Consider the following 17,373-nt stretch of genomic DNA (forward strand, 5'->3'; position numbering starts at 1 on the left):
CCCAGTCAGCTTTTTCTCATCCACACCTTTACATTCGTTGTGCCCACACCTACTTTGACCAAAAAATAAATCAAAAAGAAGTCATAACTTGTCTTTTAAATGATTTTTCATTAAAATTGTTTGATATGCTTTTATCCCTCCAGCTTATGTTATTAAATTTCATGCACACCTGGCCCGAGCAGGTGATGGGGGGCAGGACTGTTTAGGGGAGAGTCCCTGCCACTCCGTGTCCTTCCAGCAACGCCGCAGGCAGCCGGCCGCCTATTTCCTGGCCCCTTGTCAAGAGACCCCTTACCCTGGCTCTCAGCTCTCTCCCCTTCCTCCCTCTCGTGTCAACACCTCCTTCTCTTGGGCACTGAAACCCGTTGAAAACATGGTTATTCTTAAGCCCCCTGTCTTCCTCCAGCTTCCTCCCTCCTCTGCAGGCTGAGATTTTGAGAAATTCCCACACCCCTGGGATTCCTACTTTGACTTCCTCTCCTCTAATGTGCTTCTCTTCTCACTCCCCACCACCAGAATTCTCCTCATTGCTGACCTGGGTGAGGTCACCCGTGGCCCCCTCATCTCCACGTTTGTTTCTCGGTAATGTTGGTTCTGCATACTAGTTCCTCCTTTGTTGAATCTTGACATTTCTATGAGTAGAAAATCATACATTTTCTACTCCTAGTTTTTGTCTAAACCTTAGCACATTCAAATGTTGGGATTCTATCACCCTTCATCCTAGGCTTGCTTCCTTCCATTTTTGTTTGTTTATTTACTTGAAAGGCAGAGAGCGACACAGAGACAGAGGCAGCTCTGCTTCTTGATTCACTCCTCAAATACCCACAACAGCTGGGACTGGGCCAGGCCAAAGCCAGGGGCCTGGAACTCAATCCAGGTGTCCGACATGGGTGGCAGGGACCCAAGTATTTGAGCCATCACCTCATCGCCTGCTGCCTTTCAGGCTGGAATCGGGAGCAGAGTTGGGACTTGGACCCAGTCACTCCCATATGGGGTGCAGGTGTCCCAAGTCATGTCTACACCACAGCGCCAGATGCCAGCCTGCTAAGGTCTCCTTTCCGCTTCTGGAGTTTTACCACCACCTGTTGGCTGATGCTTCTCAGTCTCTTTCCATCCTGACTTTTCTCCTGAGCTCCAAAACTCTATGAGTCTGTCCAGCAGCCTACAGGACAGTACCTGCTTATGTGTTTCAGAGAGACCACGGCCCCAACATGTCCAAAATGCAGTTCACCACTTGCTCTTTTTCTGCAGCCTGCTTCTCCTGCAGTGTCTGTAATTTTCCTGTAGGGTACCAGGATCACTCGGTTTTCCAAGCTACTACTTGGAGGATGCTGGTCTCTCTCCTGGCTCCTCTTTACTCTGTACATCTGTTCACCATAACATTAGCTCAACAAATGCGCATGTGTCTGCATCGACTGACATAGAAAGAGTACCCATCCTTGAATAATGCTATTTTTCTTCCTGTTAGTTCCATCACTGCCTAAAAGCAGAAAAATTAAAAGTGAGAAATCACCCGGAATCAGTGTTTTCACTGCTTTGCGTAACAGGACTCAAATGTGGACTACCAGACCTGCTCTTTAAAGGACCTGTGAAGGGCTCTGGAGCTCTTTGTAAAAATCCTCTCTCCCATAAGCTGTACACTGGAAATTTATATTCATTAAATAAAAGTTAAAAAAAAAAATCCTCTCTCCAGTCTACATGCTGTGACCGAACATGGGGAGGTAAACCAGCAGATTATTCTAGCCGAGGTTAGACCTTATTGAGAAAAATCTCGCGGTCTTTGTGGCAATTCACCCAGACTTCACTCCAGCATGCTGCACACACTCAGTCTGTACGCACTTCCTTCCAAGTCCTTCAGCCTCCCCTCCCTGCACCTCACCTAACAGTTGAGCAAATCGTAACAGACGAGTAAGGTTGTCAACCCCAGAGCCAAAGGGATAAAAGGACCGAGGAGCTTTGAAAGAGGAGAAACAGAGGGTGGGGGGTGAGAGGTAGGGAGGTTGTTCATGTAGACTTGACTGTATGATAGCTCAAAACATAGAGGACTAGGACCACTGCAGGTCTTGGCGACCCGCAAGCTTTGAATGGGTCAGAAAACGTGCTGCACCCGAAGTAACATTTAGACCTCCCCGCCCGCACTGCCGCCATTCCACCATCAGAAGAGGAGGATCAGAAGCTGGGTTATGCAAATATTTCTTTGACCTATCATCTGCAAGCCAAATATTTTGCTCTGATCTCTGTATATACAACAGTCAGATAAGCATTTCATGTTTCAGCTGTCTTCATCTGGGAGAGGGACAAAGTAATTCATCACCTGCAACATATTTTGGACAAAATCATGGATAAAAATGAGTTTCTCAGTTCTAAAGACCTTCTCTGCAAAAAGTGAGTTAATGGATGTTAATGCAAGGATCACAACAAACTGCTGTTGGAGGGCCTGGGTCAAGGGACTGGCAGGGAGCTCTGTGGTTCCTCCTGATGTTTCCTCCTTAGGGACTTTTCCTGCATGACAAATGAGGTTTAAAATCTGTTGTGCCTTGGATCGAGTTAATTTTAACACTTGAATATCTGTACAGAATCAGTTCCCATCTGGTCACCTGAACGGATGAGGAAGTTAAATTACCTGCAGGGGATGTACTGTGTAAGGCACCAGGAGCGTAAACTTTCCCTCTTTGCAATTCCATTTCTCTGGCTAGTTATTTCTGTTGGTCCTACACAAGAACAACAGACTCTCTCTCTCTCTCTCTCTCTCTCTCTCTCTTTTTTTTTTTTTTTTTTTTTTAAATTTGACAGGCAGAGTTACAGACAGAGTGAGAGAGAGGGACAGAGAGAAAGGTCTTCCTTCCGTTGGTTCACCCCCCAAATGGTCGCCACGGCCAGCGTGCTGCGCTGATCCGAAGCCAGGAGCCAGGCACTTCCTCATGGTCTCCCATGCGGGTGCAGGGCCCAAGCACTTGGGCCATCCTCCACTCCCTCCCGGGCCACAGCAGAGAGCTGGACTGGAAGAGGAGCAACCGGGACAGAACTGGTGCCCCAAATGGGACTAGAACCCGGTGTGCTGGCACCGCAGGTGGAGGATTATCCTAGTGGGCCGTGGCGCCAGCCAGAACAACAGACTCTTAACAAAGCCAGCCTTCCCCACACCTGGAGAATCAAGAGAAGTGGATGAATTCGTTTCTTGGGCTTGGATTCCAGGATTAGCGGTCTAAAATCCCTCACCCAGGCTCAGTTGGGATTTTTCCAAGAGCAAAGCAGCTGGCTGCCTTCCCTGGCTTCCCCTTCTCTTTCTCACCTCTCTGTCCCCATTCACTGGCCAGTTTTAGCTCATGACCCTACTCCAACCACAATAGCCTGCTCTTAGGCCAATCTTATCAGCGCTGTGAGAGGTGAATTCTGTGGACCGTGCACAGGAGCACAGTGTTCACCCAGGGCTCAGCCCTGCTGCTCTCAGAAGAGAGGTCAGTGAGGTCATTTCCCAGCAGCCCCAAGGTCATACTGAGTTACTTGATCACATTTTCCTCAAGGCTGTTGGCCCTCTCCTCCTGATTCAGGCCTGTGTCTCCATTGGGTACCAGGCGAGAATCTTACTTCTGCATCCCCACCAGATGTGCCGGTCTGAGTGGCAGGCGTCCACTGATACTCCTGGGTATGTCATGGTGCCTGCCTCTCACAGAATCGCCTGTGTGATTGTGAACTTGCCAACTTCATCAGTTCCATGTGACTTCTCGCCAGCTTGTTAGCATCCAACCCTCTAAGCCTAGCATTGTTACTTCAGTGCAAACATTGCCAAATACATGTGTGAATGAGCATCAGTCTTTGCTCCCTTGGGAGCCTCTCCTTCAGGACTGGCAAGTGAGACTAGTGAGCATGGGCAGGTGTGTGTGTGCTGCTGAGTCCTCACTGAGCGGGCAGTGGTTCACACTTCGGTCAGAGTCAGAACCGGCTTCTCCCATCACCTGGGGGTGTAAAATAACGTTCATTGGCCAAGGCCCCTTCCGGGAGCTACTTAAAAACTATTTCAGGCACATGAGCCTGTCTTATAAAATCAGATTCTGAAAACTGTAGGCAAATATTAAGGTAAACTAAATGAACTGCGTAAGTGCTGGGGGTTTGTCCTTTCTGCATTACTGGCTTCATACAGTGAGCAGTGCGGAGGTGTCGGTGAGTGAGGTCCTCCCAGGGAAGAGACATTTTAGCATCTTTCTAAACTTTCCAAATTGCCACACTGAAGCTCTCCTTCATGTTTCCCATGTAAATAACAGAAAAGTAAAAATATATTTGTCATTTATGAGTAAAGATGGCTGTTGAGCGTTTGCATCTTGTTCTCCATCCAGAATTGCAGCATAGAGTCAGCTCCTGTGGTTGGTGGCAGTTAATCTCTACAAGCGGACTCTGACAAGTCGACATAGAGGGCTGGGTTCCCCTGGTCCTGTTTGCATGTAACCTGCCTGTATTTGTGATTAAAGACACCGTATATGCATTGTTGATCCATCAACACTGAATTCATAGCCAACAGCGCCATAACTCGTGCCTGATGGAAGTTTATCTACTACACATATTTTCTCCCCAAGCACAGCATGGCCTTCTTAGGCCTGGGAACAATAGCCGGCTCCTCGCTGTTTTACTTGGAGGTTGTTTAATGGTGAACTTGCCAACAAAAGCACAGAGCTAAGAGCTAGACCTTGGAAAGACCTGTTTACCACAGGGGAGCTGAAATAGGAGGCCGAGCGTAGCCTCGCTTCACCTCAGTTGGGAATGTGTGCATTGGGTGACTCGGGCTGCCCTGCCTGGGCCTGAGATTATCTCAAAGGCACGAGGGCATTTATTTTGGGGTTACCATGCACTTCCCTGAGTAGGGAAATTGGTGAACAAGGAACATGTGACTGACAGGATTGGCCCATGTGCGGTGTGCATGTGTAATCTTGTTACCCTCGCCCTTCTGCCCATGTCCTTGGCCTTCTAGGCATGTCCAAATAGGAATCTTTCCTTCCTCTTGGCTGAAGTCCCCTAGCATTGCCCTCCCTGCTAGCAGGAATTGGATGTGTTAAGTTCAATCACATTTAAGAAGTCAGAGCTTATAAAAGACCTGTCTCAGGGAAATTTAGAATTTTCTAAGGACCTGCTCTTTAATCAGGTAGAGGAATGAAAGTTGGGCAGAAGGGTTGCTGAGTGATAGGGTGGACGCTGGGGGAGATGGAGGTTAAGGAGGCACAGGTATGATAGCATGCCAAGGAAGGGACCCCTACTCTGGGGACCAGAGCTTTCCTGCTAGGTCCACGGGTGTGAAATATGTCCTGTGGTGTTTGCGGTTCTGCACGGAGTTCTCTTGGGTGCTGGCAATCTCAGAGCCCACAATGCGTCCTCCCCCGGCCTCTCTCAGCATCCCTAGGCGCCTTCTCCACGTCCAAAGAGAAACACGCCTCTAGATTGGCTCCAAGTTTTCAAGCTGGTGAGATTGTGGAGCCGAGCCTCCCTCCTGTCCTAGAAGATCCTGTCCTCTGGATACCTCCCCCAGGAGCCATTTGGATGGGAAAGAACGTTCCATGGGAGCCAAATACGGCCGAGATTTGTTAGCTGGTTTGTGTGTGCGGTCAGTTGCTCAGGGTTTTAATGTTATGAAAAGTCGGTTCTGAGCGGAGCTGGTTTGGGTGTGCAGTCAGTTGCTCAGGGTTTTAATGTTATGAAAAGTTGGTTCTGAGCGGAGCCTGTGGAGATGAAAGCTGCCGCCCCGGCCTGAGCTCGGGGAGTCTCAGTATTAGTTCAGCGACTGTGTACACAGCTCTGAAAATCTGTGCTTCAGACCGAAGCCCAGCAAGAGAATGCAGCATTCTGTCCTGTGTGTTCCCTGAAAAACAGTCCCCTGTGCTCAGACATGCAAGAACAGTGAGGCCAGCCCAGCACTTCCCCAGAGGGCAAAGGTCAGAAATGCCCACAGCCTCCCCGAAATGAACAGCCTATACAAGAGGAAGCAGAAGACCCACAGGAGCCCGGCTGTGGGCGGACTTCCAGTCCTACCCCGCTGCCACCCCAGCCCCCCACCCCCACCCGCAGATGTGTCTCCAGCTTCCTGACTCCCCTCACCCCCCAGCTCCCTGCAGGGAGCTGCATGGAGCAAGCTTGGCTGAGGTCACCACTTCCTGGCTGATGAACTTTTTAGTTTATTTTTAAAACGTTTTTCCCCTTTTTATAAAAGATGCCAAGCTCTTTGCGAATATAGTTGAAAAATGCCAATAAGCAGCAAACAAATGGCCAACATCAAGGCTAACCCAGATGTAACCATTGATGAAGTCTGGTTTTCTTAGCCTTAGCCATGAATCACTACAAATCAGTATGTTTTCAATGGGATTATGTTGGAAATACAGTGCTGTGAGCTTTCTGCTCCCCTTGACAACGTATTCTAATCGTAGCTTCAGATGATCATTGTGAGCAGTCCATGGCTTCTCTTGCTGTGATTCTCTTCATCAATTACTGTTGCCAAGCTTTTGCATGAATCCCAGGGATTGTGTTCAAATACAGTGGCCTTCTATATCTGTGATTTCTGCCAATGTGGCTTCAACCAATCGCAGATCTAGAGTAGTCTTTTAAAAACTGTGTTTGTTACTGCACAGGACATTTTCTTCTTGTTGTTATTCCATAAGCAATACAGCATTTACTATTTATCTGAGAGAGAGGGATAGACAGAAAGGTCTTCTAACCGCTGGTTCAATCCCCGAGTGCAACGGCTGGAGCTGAGCTGAGCTGAAACCAGGAGCCAGGAGCTTCTTCCACGTCTCCCACGAGAGTGCAGGGGCCCAAGCACTCTGGCCATCTTCCACTGCTTTCCCAGGTCATAGCAGAGAGCTGGATCAGAAGAGGAGCAGCCGGGACTAGAACCGGTACCCATATGGGACGCTGGTGTTACAGGCAGAAGATTAACCTACTGTGCCCCAGCGCCAGCCCCAACATTTACTATTTACATAGCATTTATATTGTGTCTCAGGCATTATAACTGGAGATGATGTAAAGTCTATGAGAGAGAGTGGATATTGGTGACATAGCAGTTAAGCCCCATTTGGCGTACCTGTATCCTGTTTCACAGTGCCTGAGTTCCGGTCCCCCTGCTTCTGGTCCAGCTTCCTGCTAGTGTACCACAGGAGACAGATGTGATGGATGGCTAATGTGCTTGAGTCCCAGCTGCCCATACGGAAGACTGGAATGGAGTTCTAGGCTTCCAACTTTAGCCTGCCTCAGCCCTGGTTGTTGCAGGCATCTGGGGAGTGAACCAGTGAATGGAAGTGTGTTCTCTCTCTGTGTCATTTTGCCTTTCAAATAGATAAAGTTTACAAACAATGGAATGGGCCAGCACCGTAGCTCACTTGGCTAATCACCTGCCTGCGGCGCTGGCACCCCGGGTTCTAGTCCCATTTGGGGTGCCGGGTACTAGTCCAGGTTGCTCCTCTTCCAGTCCAGCTCTCTGCTGTGGCCCTGGAAGGCAGTGGAGGACAGCCCAAGTGCTTGGGTCCCTGCATCTGCATGGGAGACCAGGAGGAAGCACCTGGCTCCTGGCTTCGGATCGGCGCAGCGTGCCAGCCGTAGCAGCCATTTGGGGGTGAACCAACGAAAGGAAGACCTTTCTCTCTGTCTCTCTCTCTCTCTCTCACTGTCTATAACTCTCTCTCTGTCTCTCTCTTTCACTGTCTAACTCTGCCTGGCAATAAACGAAAAACAAAAAAAATAAACAAACAAAAAAAACATTGGAATGATGTGTATGAGTTAGATACAAATACTAAGCCACTTTTCCATAAGGATTTTAAGCATGAATAGCCTCGAATTTTGTTGTCCTTGCAGGCTGGGGGTTGTGATCTGGATTCAGTCTGCCATGGATGCCAAGGGATGGGTATAGAAAGCATAGAAAGCTTTCCACAGCCATCGGAGTGTGGAACAGTCAATCAGAATTCACTGCCTATGAGACCAGAGCTGCAGCCCATCCTGGGCGTTAGCCTTAGTATACTGTTTGAGTGGCAGGGAAGGAACTACAGAGAAGGTCCAGGAGCCAGGAGGATAGGGGCATATCAGGGAGGGGGCTCTATTTATCAGTCACAACAAAAGATTTTAAATATTTAACAGTCCTTTGGCTCATACTGGTGCAAGTTCTCTGAATATCAGAGCATCTATCAATATTACTAGCAGAGTGGCTGTGAGCAGCTTTCTAGGGAGAGCTGTGCCAGAACCCCTGATTACTCCTAGGGGCACACTTGCTAGGTCCGTGGGGATTTTAGTAAGGCATTCCAAACTGTATTTCTGTAGCTAGCACGATTTATACTTTTATCAAGTTATTCTCTTCTTGATCAAATTTGCCATTAAAAATCTGTGTGCCATGGAGTAGTTTGTTTGTATCATGGTTCTTCTTAACCCAGCAAATCTACATAGGTATAGGTTATTTCATTCCATGTGTACTTAATTCTAAAGGGGCCTCAGAAGCAAAGACGAGGGAGTTCCCACCAGGGAATGCCCCAAACCTGGAAAGGAGCAGGTTGGGGCACCAAATAAAGATGCACTTGATATGGGAGCGGTCAGTTGAAAGCGTGTATTAGGGGAGCTTAGGACGCACGGCAGGACTCCTCGCCCCTGATGGATAGTCAGCGAGGGAAAGGGAGACATACCATCTAGGTGTGGCTACAACCTGGGCTTAGGGTGTGGAGTTTACATGAGGGTTTCAGGAATTAGTCTCAGGGTGGGGATTCGCAGAGCCAGTTTCTTCTGTATTTTGGGCAACAACTGAAACACTGTTATCAAAACCTGGGGATGTTCAAGGTCCTCTTTGTGTTCAGGTCTGCAAAGAAAGAGGTGTACTGTGTTTCTCAGGACACGAGGAAAGCAGGAGGGGCTGAGGACCCTGCACAGATATTCTTCAGATGTAGAGCTCTTATATGTGCATAAAGAGTCACTAACCAGGACATTCACTGCAGCAGTGTTTGTCATAGCAACAGCAGCCCCCTGGAAATGAAAAGGAATGAAATATTCACGACTGTGAGGAATGAATGTCTTACATAATTTATGGCTATGAATATTATAAAATACACAGTGATTAAAAGGATGAGGAAAATGTAAGACTGACATGGAATGTTCTAGAATATATTAAAGAAAGGCAAGTTTTACAACAGAGTATACAGAACAATCACAGATATGTTATAGAAGAAAGTAATTGGGTGTTCTTTGAGACATGCGTAATATACCTCCATATATAAGTGTCCGGAAAAAATGCACACATCAAGATACACATATCAGTGTCTCAGTGTGAGAAGTGAAATTCTATGGCAAAGCAAAGATTTTCTCATGTTTTTGTCTGTACATCTCCATATGTTTGATTTCTTAGAATGAAAAGATGGTCTTTGCAACATTCCTTAAGGTATAAAAAAGATAGAAATCAATTCTTTTCTTTTTCACCTTTTAAAGAAAAAAAAATTTTTTTGACAGGCAGAGTGGACAGTGAGAGAGAGAGAGACAGAGAGAAAGGTCTTCCTTTTGCCGTTGGTTCACCCTCCAATGGCCTCCGCGGCTGGCGCGCTGCGGCCGGCGCACTGCGCTGATCCGATGGCAGGAGCCAGGTGCTTCTCCTGGTCTCCCATGGGGTGCAGGGCCCAAGCACTTGGGCCATCCTCCACTGCACTCCCTGGCCACAGCAGAGAGCTGTCCTGGAAGAGGGGCAACCGGGACAGAATCTGGTGCCCCGACCAGGACTAGAACCCGGTGTGCCGGCGCCGCAAGGCAGAGAATTAGCCTAGTGAGCCGTGGCGCCGGCCAGAAAATTTTATTTAAGTTGTTTGAAATGCAGAGCAACAGAGAAAGGGAAAGACAGAGATATCTTTTAGTACCCAAGCAGTTCACTATCCCAGTGACTAGAACCACTGGATCTGGGCCAGAGCAAAGCCAGGAGCCAGAAACTCCATCCTGATCTCCTACGTAGGTACCAGGGACCCAAGTACTTGGACCATCATCTGCTGCCTTCCCAGGCACATTACCAGGGAGCTGGATTGCAAGTAGAGCAGCGCTCTGGCTTGGGATGCGAGAGTTGCAATGGGCAGCTTAGCGTGCTGTACCACAATACCTTTTGCTATTTTATTTTATTTTTCCTGGCAGAAGAATGCTCTTTTCCAAAACTTAAAAAAAAATTTTAATTGTACATATTTATGTGATGCAGGATGATAACTGAATACCTGTATACAGTGTACAGTGATCAGGTCAGTTCAGATAGCTTGATCATCTCCCTAAATTTCGTTTTTAATGGTTTATTTATTAATTTGAAAGGCAGAATTACAGAGAGAGAGAGAAAAAGAGATATCTTCCATCTGCTGGTTCACTCACAAAATGTCCTCAACGGCCAGGGCTGGGCCAGGCTGAAGCCAAGAACTCCATCCTAGTCTCTTACATGGATGGTAGAGGCCCAAGCACTTGGGCCATCTTCTGCTGCCTTCCCAGGTGCATTAACAGGGAGCTGGATTGGAAGCAGAGTAACTGGAATTTGAACCAGCATTACAGGCAGTGACTTAACCCTCTATGCCAGCTCCTTCCATTTTTTAAAACATTGTGATTAGCACAAACATGTACAAGTATTTGTGGAGTACAGTGTGATGCTTCACTCAGTGCATACGTTGAATGTGTAGTGATCAATCAGGGTGTTCCCATCTCATCATTGCTTACTGTGTGCAGTCTTCAAGCTCCTCTCTTCTGTTTGTTCATCAGATACACACTGGCTCACCGTGAGCTGTGTTCATAGCACTGTGCTGTGGAGCACAGAACTTAGTCCAACCAGCTGTGCTTGGGTCCCTGTCGGGCAGGCTCCCTCTGTGCCCCACGAGACTGTAGTCCACTCTACTCTGCGTTCCAGTTGACAGTTTCTTAGCTTCTACATCTGAGAGAGGACGTGCAGCGTGTCTTTCTATGCCTCACTTATTTTATTTAACACGATGCCCTCCAGTTCCATCCGTTTTGCTGCAAATGATAGGCTCTCACTTTCCCAACCTTTTTTTTTTTTTTTTTTTTTTTTTTTTGAGAGGGAGAGGGAGAGGGAGAGGAACATCATCCAGGCATCCCACATGATAGAGCAGGGACCCAGTGTTGAGCTGTCACTGCTGCCTCTCTGGGTCTGCATTAGCAGTCGCTGGAATCAGGAACAGTGCCAGGATGCAAAGCCCGGCACGCTGATGCGAAGGAACACAGCTTAGCAAGGGTCTTAACCACCAGGCTAAAAGCATGTTTCATTTTCCTGAAATGTTTTCAGTGAAATTCCAGCCTGAAGTCAGTGTGTGTGTGATTGGAGCAGGGACGGGGGTTGGGCTCCCTCCTCAGTCTCCCGTCTTCTCGGCGACTGTCCCAGCAGCCTGCCCTGTGAACAGTGGCCTGCAGGGGACCAGAGCACAGACTGTTATGTTGTCACTGTCATAACTCTTAATCATTTTTTGCTAAGTGGGCCCACCTTTTCTCCTGGCCCTGGCCCTGGGCACCGCATAACCAGTCGTGTCAGTAGCACAGACACATTCCCTCAGTTCCTGAGTCTTTTGTAAACCTTCAGAGTCAGAGCACTCAGGCGCCAGCCAGAGGCTGGGGCCTGGGCGCTCTGAGCCTCCTAAGAAGATTCGGAGCTGTGCTCAGGTCAGTACCCAGATCCTGAAAGCACAGCTTTCAGGGGCCAGGGGTCAGTCTGTGGGCTCGAGGGATGACCATGCTGATGCCAGCTAGCATGGCAGCACTTCGTTACACAGCACGCCTTTGCACATGTCTTCCTGCTGTCTGGACCAAGTCCTAAGGAGCACAGGTTAGGTCAGAATCTGCATATGACATCAATGGAAAGGTTGTAACCAGTACTTCCGGCTGAAGGTGGAACACAGTAGCTTCTTCATTTCAGGGATGCATAGTGGTCAGTTTTCTGTTGCTATGGTAATGACATGATGTTGGCTGGGTACTTTATAAAGAAAAGAGGGCAGGGTATATGATTAGCACAGAGGGTGAGATCCTGTTCGGGACAACCACATCCTGTATCAGGGTGCCTGGGTCTGAATCCAAGTTCTCTGATTCCAGCATCCTGCTAATGGGAGGTGGAAGGTGATGGCTAAAGTGGGTCCCTGCCACTCTTATGGGAGATTTGGATTGGGTTCTAACTTCTGGCTTTGAACTGACCCAACCCTGGCTGTCACAGGCATTTCTAGAGTAAACCAACAGGTGGAGGATCTCTCTCTCTCTCTCTCCATTTAATATGTATAATATCTAATTGTAAGTATTATTATATTTGAAAGAGGGAGACACACACATATGATAAGAAACAAGAAAAGAGAAGAGGTTCACGCGCACAGCACCAGCTCCTGCTGTGCTGTGGTGAGGTCTCCTGGTAGCAGGCATTACAACAGCAGGCAGGAGTGTGTGAGGAGAAGAGGTCACATGGCCAGACAGGAAGCCAGAGTGAGACTGGGTCTCACAAGAACTGTTGGTCCCTTTTATTTTTTTAAAGATTTATTTATTTATTTGAACGGCAGAGTTACAGAGAAGCAGGCAGAGACAGAAATCTTCCATCCGCCGGTTCACTCCCCAAATGGCCCCAGTGACTAGGGCCAAGACCAGGAGCCTGGAATTCCATCCTGGTCACTCACATGGGTGGCAGAGGCCCGAGTATCAAGGCTGTCATTGGCTGCTTTTCCAGGTACATTGGCAGGGAAATGGATCAGAAGTAGAGCAGCCAGGATTCTAACTGGTGCTGCAGTATACAACACCAGGGTCACATCTGCTACACCACAATACTGGCCCCTACTTTTCCTCTTTTAACTTCAGCAGAAAAATTAAATTGTTTGGAGCCAGCATTCACCTCTAGTACCGGCATTCCATATGGGCATCGGTTCAAGTCCCTGCTGTTTCACTTCCAATACAGCTCTCTGCTGTGGCCTGGGAAAGCAGTAGAAGATGGCCCAAGCTCTTGAGCCCCTGCACCCACATAGGAATACCCGGAGGAAGCTCCTGGCTCCTGGGGATTGGCACAGCTCTGTCCATTGTGGCCAACTGGGGAGTGAACCAGCAGATGGGAAAACCTCTCTCTCTCTCTGACTCTCCTCTCTCTTATAAGTATGGGAAAGAAAAGGTTTTTTAAATTTAAATAATGTCTATGGACAGTTAAATTTAATATTCTATATTTGTTTTGTCATAGGAACTTCTGATTCATTGTGGCTTAAATCTATGTACAAACGTTCCCCAGTTGGGTGGGACAATGGATGATTCAGCTGTCTTTGCCACTTGCCCTCCATGGTCACGTTCAGCATGTGGGCCACATCCTTATTACCTTCCACAGTTGCTGAAGTCACCACGTCTACATCCCTGCTAGAAAGAGGGAGAAGAGAACAAAGAACATGTCCCTCCCTTTACATGCACTGCCCCAGGGTCGCACCCAGCACCTCCACCTGCGGCTCACTGCTCAGGATGGAGTCACCCGCAGGTGACAAGGAGGCAGGGAGGTACTGGGCAGCGATCTAAGGGTCCTCTTAGGACGGAACAAGGGGAGGACAGAGATTGAGAAGGAAGTAGCAGAAACCTGCAACAAACTGTCTTAAGATGAAGTCTAAAATGGATTGTTTGCACTTCCTGCTCCGTGAAAAGGAGATCCTAGCCGTGTCCATTCAGCTGAGGGCTGAATGACTTCATCTGTGCAAGGCATTTGCATGGTGATTGGTGCGGACATTCCAGAAGCTTCTTCTGTTATTTCAAATGCTTTACAGAACAAGCCATAAAAATAGAGATCATTCAAAAAAATATTTCTGGGCCGGCGCCGTGGCTCACTTGGTTAATCCTCTGCCTGCGGCACCGGCATCCCATATGGGCGCCAGGTTCTAGTCCTGGTCGCTCTGCTTCCAATCCAGCTCTATGCTGAGGTCTGGGAAAGCAGTAGAAGATGGCCTAAGTCCTTGGGCCCCTGTACCCACATGGGAGACCAGGAAGAAGCTCCTGGCTCCTGGCTTCTGATGGGCACAGCTCTGGCCATTGCAGCCATTTGAGGAGTGAACCAGCAGGTGGAAGACCTTTCTCTCTGTCTTTCTCTCACTGTCTAACTATCTGTCAAATAAATAAATAAATAAATAATATTTCTGCACAGACATAGCAAAGGATTTTTTCATGTTGAAGCTTTGGTTTCCTTCATGTCCTTTCAGTCACTTCTCTGTGTTCCAGGCTTAGCCCCCTTTTACACGGCGTGAGGAGCACAGCGCGCGCTGTTTCCGCAGTACCCACTCTGCACCCTGTGTCTGCCTCCTGTCACCAGTTCTGTGATTCTACGATTCTAATACCTGCACTCAGGGAACAACTGATGACCACTTGACGGCAGGGTGCCTTCACAGAATTCCTGCTCCCACATCTGGACGGGGAGCCAGACAGAAGCCTCACGGCCTGGGTGCCCCCTCAGGAACGGATTCGCTGCCTTCTCCGAGCCGCGTGGTTGCTGACACGGTCCAGCCTTCAGGCCGGTCCATTCCCTCCTCAGCCTTCACGCTGAGGTCACGTTGTACTGGGAGCAGCCGACCAGAAGCAGAGCAGAGCAGTGGCTCTGGGGCCTGGCCAGTCCTGCTCAGCTTGGTCGCTCCAAAGCCTTGTTTGGCTGCAAGGATTTTCTTAGTCTGCCCCTGCTCCGTCTGTTGGCTCCTTATCCCCGCCTTTTACCTTTGTAGCAGTTGGTCACTGCTAAACTTTTCTGTTCTCCTGACAGTCTAGGGGGTCTGGTTCCTGGGTGATCTGAGACAGGTTACAGCATTTCTTAATTGTCTGTCGATCTGTCTGTATCATCTTTACCTGTCTGTCTAGACTTATCTGTCCATCATCCATAGCTATCTATCCATCTATCATCTACATCTATTTCTATATTTATCATCTGTCTACCTACCTTCCTATCATCTGTGTCTATCTGTGTTTCTACTGTAAGTACCACAAACAGTTCACATATTCCTTTCCCCAAGAAAAGCAGCTGTCATGAGGAAAGTCCATCAAAAGGCAGAAGGACCTCAGCTTCAGAGATGAGATCCAGGAGCGCAGAGGAGAGAAGACGACAGGTGCTGGGAGCCTTTCCTGAAGGACAGTGGTCTGCACACAGAGGCCCTGGGACACCAGGTACGAAAGTGGGTGAGCATAGAACAGCATGAGACACAGCCCGGTGTGTTCAGGGACACTAACTTAGTAGGGTTAGCTTTGTAGGCTTTAGTCGTTTAACCAGCTGGGCATCCATTCCATCTTTATTGTCTCCAAGGTTGCCTCTCTCCATGTTGCTCACAGGGTCATAGAAGACTTTCACAGGTGACTTTGAGAGTCAGACGCACCCTGGATATCACAGAAGAGAAGTAACCCCCACACGACAGGGCTTTTCTTCTGCACCAGCGCCAGGGAACCGCTGCTTCCTTTTCTGATAGCTCAGAAACCAGGTCTTGTTTTCCAAACCCGGGCCTGGAGTTGATGGGTTCTTGCGGCATGACCTGGGCCCTGTCCCGCCTCTGCACGGAAATCCGAAATCCTCACTTTTTCTCCGCTGCCGCTGGCGTCTCTGCCCTCCTGCCTGCCTTCCCTCTTCCCTCCTTTCTGACATCTGTGCCTACAGAAAATCATAATGGTTTCTACCACCCCCAAACAGCTGCTTTTAATCTGTGGGTGATCCTCCTACCAGTTATATTTCTATGTAAAGAAAAACTATAGATGTGGGTATAAAGAAGGATTAACGCAGATGTCTTTGCCAGTGTTGCCTTAGCTTCTGCTTAATTAGTTAAAACATGAGCTTACATATGGAGAGAATTCATCAGCTGAACTGTCTCTTTATCTGTGTAAGTTCCAACTCCTTAACCTTGACACTGAAGACCATTGCTGGGGCAGGCTTCTGGCCTAGCAGTCAGGACACCACGTTCCTTACTGGAATTCTTGAGTTCAGTTCCCAGCTCTGGCTCCTGACTCTGGCCTCCGCTAATGCAGGCCCAGAGGAGCAGCAGTGGTGACTCAGACCCCTGCCACCTGCGTGGGCTTGAATTCCTGGCTCCTGCCCCTGGCCCAGTTTATTACCATTCACTGTGGGCCTGTGGGGAGTGAACCAATGAATGGAAGCGATCTCTCTCTCTCTCTCTCTCTCTCTCTTCCTGTTCTCTGCCTCTCAAATGGGCTTAATTTTTAAAAATACAAATTAAAAATGAAACAGTTTCCAGGCCAGTGTTGTGATGTGATGGGTTAAGCCACTGCTTACATGTCCACCTCCCAAACTGGAGTGCGTATTCAAGACCCAGCTGCTCTACTTCTGATCCAGTTCCCTGTTAACATACCCGGGAAGGCAGCAGAAGATGGCCCAAGTGCTTGGGCTGCTGCCAACCATGTAAGAGACCCAGACGGAGTTCCTGGCTCCTGGCTTCAGCCTGGCCTAGCCCAGGCTGCTGTGGGCATTTGAGGAACAAACCAGTGGATAGACAATCTCTCTCTCTCTCTCTCTCTTTCTCTCTCTCTCTGCCTTTCAAGTTAATTAATTAATTAATCTTTCAGAAAACAGATAGTTCCCCCTCCCTGGACAGCTTTCTCCCCTGTGAATAATGTCTGATTTGGATCGCACTTACCATGTGATACTCTTAAGACTGTTGCAGAGCTGCCCCGCCCCGTGGGCATCCTTCCGGTGCTCCTTTCTCTGCAGTACGTAGCACTTGTGTGGGCCGCTCACTGGCAGTCAGCATAAATGAGCGGTTGTTGTCACTGATCTCTTTCTAAGCTGCAGATCAAGACTGTCCGTTTACCCCTGTCTGACTTAGTGCAGCGCCCTAGATTCAATAAGCCTCTGATGAATATTTGATAGTAGAGGTGGGGCTGCTGCTACCGCCACGTAAAGGATTTCACACTCACGTTTTATACTTGAATATCCAAGAAGCTGCTGGCATTCCTTGCCCTGGTCTTTCTCATTCTGTGTGCTCTCGGATAGTCCTATAGTCCCCACTCGGATGTTACTCCTTTTTTTTTTTTTTTTTAAACTTTAGAGTTTTTGTTTGTTTGTTTGTTTATTTGAGAGGCTCCCATCTGCTGCTGTACTTCTTAAATGCCCGCAATAGCTGAGGCTGGGCTGGTGCTGGGCTAGGCCCAGAGCTAGCTCTCCCACATGGGTAGCAGGGACTCAACTACTGGAGCCTTCTCCTGCTGCCTTCCAGAGTCCACATTGGCAGGAAGCTGGAATTGGGAGCCGGAGGCAGGCCTGGACCCCAGGTGCTCTGATACAGCACGCAGTTGTCCCAACCAGCATCTTAACTGCGAGACTGGACGTCCATATGCAGACGTCACTGTAGCTTAGCGTCTAAGCGGAGAGGTTCAGAGATCTTATTTTTTTATAGCTTCTTTATTTGAAAAGCAGAGGAAGAG

General features: G+C 48.5%; 1 protein-coding gene across 5 annotated transcripts in view; it reads left to right on the forward strand.

Moving 5' to 3' along the window:
- SMCO2 (single-pass membrane protein with coiled-coil domains 2) overlaps nucleotides 1-17,373 on the forward strand; it is a 62,083-nt gene that overhangs the window by 14,862 nt on the left and 29,848 nt on the right. For 4 of the 5 annotated variants that reach the window (XM_062195003.1, XM_062195005.1, XM_062195004.1 and 1 more), the window contains one exon: nucleotides 14,185-15,114. The gene's annotated coding sequence lies outside the window, so the exon portion shown is untranslated. The remainder of the gene's footprint in view (nucleotides 1-14,184; nucleotides 15,115-17,373) is intronic. The other variant, XM_062195007.1, reaches the window with a different exon arrangement.

Source organism: Lepus europaeus, chromosome 6, assembly GCF_033115175.1.
Source record: "Lepus europaeus isolate LE1 chromosome 6, mLepTim1.pri, whole genome shotgun sequence".
In the NCBI taxonomy this organism is placed as follows: Eukaryota; Metazoa; Chordata; class Mammalia; order Lagomorpha; family Leporidae; genus Lepus; species Lepus europaeus.